Raw genomic sequence first — 5,470 nt, 5'->3', positions numbered from 1 at the left:
CAGAAACATTAAGCATCCCTCTTCCCGGGATTCAGGGCAGTCCCGTGGTCTAGTTGGCCACAGTTGACTGCCTCCTCCTTTTTATTTTCCTTGTACCATTTCCTCTGCCTGTGACAGGTCCCTCTGAAAGGCACCTTTTTCCCTTTAAGCTCCACACTCAACTCAGATCCAGGACCCTTGCCTTGTACCCCTTACACTCGGCGTGTGGCACAGGGCATTGGGCACAGCCTACTCCCAGTGGACATTTGCTGGATTGACTGTCGTTGGTCAGGTCTCCCAGGGGCCAGTTGTACACGTCCCTTTCAATTCCACATTCAGTGACTTCACGTGGGTGGCAGCATGAAATCGGCCACGGTGGGAATACCTGCAGAACAAGAGCTACTAAAACCTAGCCTCTGTCTCTGGCCTCCATCCTCTGCTGAAGATGTTAAACATTGAGCAGCACATCACTGCCTGAGATGCTCAGATGGAAAAAAAAAAAAGGACATTGAGCAGAGCAGGATAGAATCTATCAAATGCATCACTCACGTTGCTGCTCTGATGGTAACGGAAGCAGTGGCGAAGGGGAGCTCACCCTGAGCGGGAGGCATGACATAAGGATCATAAAGGATGGAGAGGTTGTAGGCGTGCAGGAAGAAGTGACAGGCAGTTCCAGGCCACGGGACAGGATGGGAGAGGATACAGCCAGGTTAATGAGGGAGTGGCTGTGGATTTTGCAGAGGATGGTGGAGGTGATGGGCTTGCCCAGGGCAGAGGAGTGGTAGGTGAATAGCAGGGCACCCGTAGGAAGGCAGTGGCTGGAGGGAGGCGATAAGACCTCAGAGGAGGCTTAGATGTTGTTAAAGGGGAAGTTGAATTCCATTTCCTCCTGCGGTGATGATTCTGTTGCCTTGCAGATACGTCTGACTTAACGCAAAGCATTCGCCTGCCAATTTCAGTGGCCTCCTTCACCTCTTGAGCGGGTGCAGAGTCCAACTAAATAGCTTTCAAAATGTTTCGAGATTTGGGTGAATCGATGAGAGAGGGAATCCAAAAAGGGAACAGTGAGAGGAGCTGGGCTCTGTGGAGCTGTGGCTCGAGGCTGAGAACAGGGAACCGCTACCCAGTTCTTGCCACTTTTGTCCAAGTTTGGGTGGATGGGTCAGGGGACCAACCTCAGCTGCTCTTGATTTTAACACTTAGACTTTGACTGGTGGCTCCCCAAGAACCACAGGCAGCTCCCTCAAGGTCAGTGGTCCTCAACCTCAGTTCCCCATGAGAATAATCTGGAACATTGTCAAAATCCCAGTGCCTAAACCCCAAAGTGAAAAGTGAAAGTGTTAGTTGCTCAGTTGTGTCCAGCTCTTGTGAACCCATGGACTATGTAGCCCACCAGGCTCGTCTGCCCATGGAATGCTCCAGGCAAGAATACGGGAGTGAATTGCCATTCCCGTCTCCAGGGGATCTTCCTGACCCAGGGATCAAACCTGGGGTGGGTCTCCTGCATTGCAGGCAGATTCTTTACCATCTGAACCACCAGGGAAGCCCCCAACTCAAATCAATTAAAGAACCCCTGCCCCAGCCACCCAGGTGTGTGTAGCCACAGCCAAGGCCAAGATACATGGCCATAAGGCGCTGAGTCTCAGACTTTAGTGGGCACCAGATTACCTGAAGGACTTGTTAAAACTCTAATTGCCAGTAGCCCCATCCCTGGAATTTCTGATTCAGGCAGTCTAGGGTTGGGCCTGAGAAATGCACATTTCTAAGCAGGTGTTGCTCCAGCGTGTCTGCCTTTGAGAACCTTGGCCATAGGGCAACTGGCACAGCATTTGGACAACAGTCTAGTAGAGGGGTCAGGTAGACTGGGGTCCCCTTCCCAGCTCTGTAGTCCCCCTTGCATGCCCTCGTCATGCCTTTAAATCAGGGTTGCTTTGGCAACCCCCAGGCACATTTGGCAGCCTCTGGACACAACCTTATGCTTGTTATGACATAGGGGGCTGCTGGCATCTGGTGGGTGGGGGGCAAGGTGCTGCTGACAGGGCTTGGCATTATCCAGGCCCAACGTCAGTCATACTGAGGCTGGGAAACCCTTCTGACTTCATACATGAAATAGGGACAGTCATACTTGTTTTTCTAGGCTGTTGGTAAGAATAAATGAGATCCTACAGGTAAAGCAAACTAGGCAGCAAGCGCCGAATACATGGTAGCAGTTTTCAGCTCCCAGCTGAGCCACTTGGTGATGCAAGCTTGACTCAAGGACTTGACCTCCATGAACCTGTTCTCTCATCTGTAAAATGGGCACAGTAATAGGTTCAAAGCCCTGAAGGGTGGTTGTGAAGATTAGAGATAATCTATGCAGAGTCCCTAGAAGTCAGTGAACATGGTCTGTTATTATGGCTTCCCATTCTATCTTTACCCAGACCTCAATTCTTTTCCTTGTTGAATCTAAGATGCTGACGAACGCCTCCTTTGCCGGTCTGTTCTCTAGGTGAGAAGTCAGCTAGTTTCTAGTTTCCAGGTCAGAAGAACTCAGGAGCAACAGTGGGAATAGCACAGCCTCCTAGCACACCAGGCCCGATCTGAGCCTCTCGTGCCAGATGGCGCTTCCAGAGTGCCCGGCTGCATGCAGCCAATCAGAAACATGGAGGTTTCGTTTTCACTTCCCCAAAACTTTGCTGGCCTCACATCTCCCTTTAATAAGAATTTGGTGACATGAAATGTTTGGAAAACAAAACACCTCTAGGACCCACATCCCATTGGTAGAGCAGTCTCAAGGCAGTAAGTGATTTAGGGTTCCCCCACCCCCTCCATTTGGGGACTTCTTCCAGATGGAGCAGGAATTGGAACCCAGGCCTGGTTTCTTGACCAGCCTTTGGCTCTTGATGTAAGTCACAACAGGAACTGGCAGAAGACACCGGGGTCCAGCAGGGGTCATCCACAGACCCCCAGTCCTTTGCAGAGGGCGTCCTCCTCCCAGCCTCAGAGGTAAAGTGTCCTTTCTCTAATCTGCACACAAAATGGATTTTAGTAACTGGATTTTATTGAGAAACCGACTCCCTCACCCCCCTCCCCTCTCCACCTCCAGCACTGAAAACAGATTGTCTTCTTTACTGTAGTTCATTTTGCCTTCCGAGGTGATTAATGAATTAAAGATGCAGTGTATTTATTCTTTTGCCTGATTACCATTCTGTAATAAATCTAAGCTCCAGAGTCTGTCGATACAGGAAGGCCAACCTGCCTCTTTGGAAAATAAAGGTTTTTACATTAAGCTCAACTTCCAGCTCTTCACATGCAGGAGAAAATTCACCTTTAGAGCCTTAGAGAAAGAAGTGGGAAGCTCAGAGAGATACTGGCTGGCAGCTACCTGATACCACTTCCGTGCGTGAGAAGGCACTTTGCTCACACCTCCCCAGACATGGGAATGCCTGTTGACCTGTCGAGGGGATTTATTTTTTGGGGAATGCTGAATATCAAGCTCTTCATGGAGATGGTGGTGGGGAGGGAGGCAACATCCGTGAAGCTCTTGTTTCAAAGCTGTGAGATCTTATCATCCGTGTAAAATGGTGCTGTCTGTAAATTTCTCTGGTCTCCTGCTGGATGGCCACGTTCTCAGCTTCATTTTCCTGGGAGTGAGGTTGCTGGTTCACAGGGAGCTCTGTAGGACAGGAGCTGGGGTTGTTCGGGAGGCCAGAAGAGCTCCTGATGGAGTCAGACAGCTGTCCAGCTTTGCCTTGTCCTCTATTAGCTGTGTCGTTGTTCAGTCACTCAGTCGTGTCTGACTCTTTGCAACCCCATGGACGGCAGCACACCAGGCCTCCCTGTCCTTCACCATCTCCTGGAGTCTGCTCAAGCTCATGTCCATCGAGTTGATGATGCCATCCAACCATCTCATCCTCTGTCGTCCCCTTCTCCTCCTGCCTTCAATCTTTCCCAGAATCAGTGTCTTTTTCAGTGAGTCAGTTCTTCGCATCAGGTGGCCAAAGTATTGGAGCTTCAGCTTCAGCATCAGGACTTCCAATGAATATTCAGGGTTGATTTCCTTTAGGATGGACTGGTTTGACCTCCTTGGTGTCCAGGGGACTCTCAAGAGTCTTCTCTAGCTAGCTGTGTGACTCGGGCCAATCTGCTTTCCTCATCAATGCAATGGCTGCTTTTCATCTCCCCCCACAACCCCCCGCCACTGTTGGGAGGCTGGTTCACCCCCACACCTGCAGGGGGTGGGACGACCCTTGCCTCCCAAAGCTCTGACCTCAGATAACCCTCAGCCAGTTTGCCCTGTGCCAGGTCAGGAAGCACAAGAAAAAGAAACAAACTAGCTTGTTAATGTCATTGGCCATTTCCTTTTACTTATTTATTTAAAAAAAATGGAAAGCCGTGGTTTATATAGGTCCATTTCTCAGCTGCCAGTAATTGAACAGAATATATACATTTGCATATATATAAAACAGTGCTCCATTGCTTCAGTCCTACTCTTTGCCACCCCATTGCCTGTAGCCTGCCAGGCTCCTCTGTCCATGGAATTCTCCAGGCAAGAATACTGGAGTGGGTTGCCATGCCTTCCTCCAGGGCATCTTTCCTACCCAGAGATCTAACCCGCATCTTCTTCACTGAGGGCGGACTCTTTACTAATGAGATTCCCAGGCCCAGGACTTGCAGGACAACAGGCTTCTCAGCACCCTTAACTCCACAGGAGGACCACACACATCACTCTTTGACCTTGGTTCCCTCCTATGGAAACTGGGCTGAGGGAAGCTCACTGTGGCATGCTCAGAGGCTTAAGTGGCCAGGACGCAGTGCAGGTGGGGTGCCAGGCTGGCATCGACCCTCCACTCATGTCTGGTTGGCAAGAAGTTACCACGGTCCCGTCGCTGTGAAGTCATCGGCCCCCTCCTCGGCCGAGCTTCCACTTGCTGGGCTGGGCAGCAGCGTGGCGCCTGATTTCTCATCTGGCCGCCTTTCCTGATCAGCCCAGGCACCTCCACCCCCTCCCAGTCCTCCCAGTTCCTTAGAACGCTGACGAGTTGAAATCTCACTCCAGCAGAGAAGTTATCAGACTCACAGATGTATTATTTTCAAAGGCGCCATCACGATGGGCTCACAGGGCTCCCCTGCGACACCGTGGCCCTTATTCAGCTGTGGACTGATTCCTCCTTCCCTCCCCGAAATCCCTCCTGCCTCCTCCCCTGCAACCAGAACACGCAAGGTAATGTTCTAGGTAACATGCAAGAAAAAGGGCGTTCTAGTAAGGCCAGCATGCGTCCTAAGACCAGGAAAGACTCCTCCTACTTTCTCTCCAACAAAATGTAAAGAAACTGGAGAGAGTCTGCCCGGCAGGACTGTACATGTAATTACGCAGTGAAAGCCTCCTCGTGGTAGTCCCAGAGGAGGGGGCAGTGGCTGTGGGGACAGGACCTGCTGAAAGCGCGACTTGCTCTATTTGAGATGCATTCTCCCCGCGCCCCTCAGGTGCACCCTTTCTGCCTTTGAAATC

Source organism: Bubalus bubalis, chromosome 18 (assembly GCF_019923935.1).
Source record: "Bubalus bubalis isolate 160015118507 breed Murrah chromosome 18, NDDB_SH_1, whole genome shotgun sequence".
Lineage (NCBI taxonomy): Eukaryota > Metazoa > Chordata > Mammalia > Artiodactyla > Bovidae > Bubalus > Bubalus bubalis.
This window is presented reverse-complemented; position numbering follows the sequence as displayed.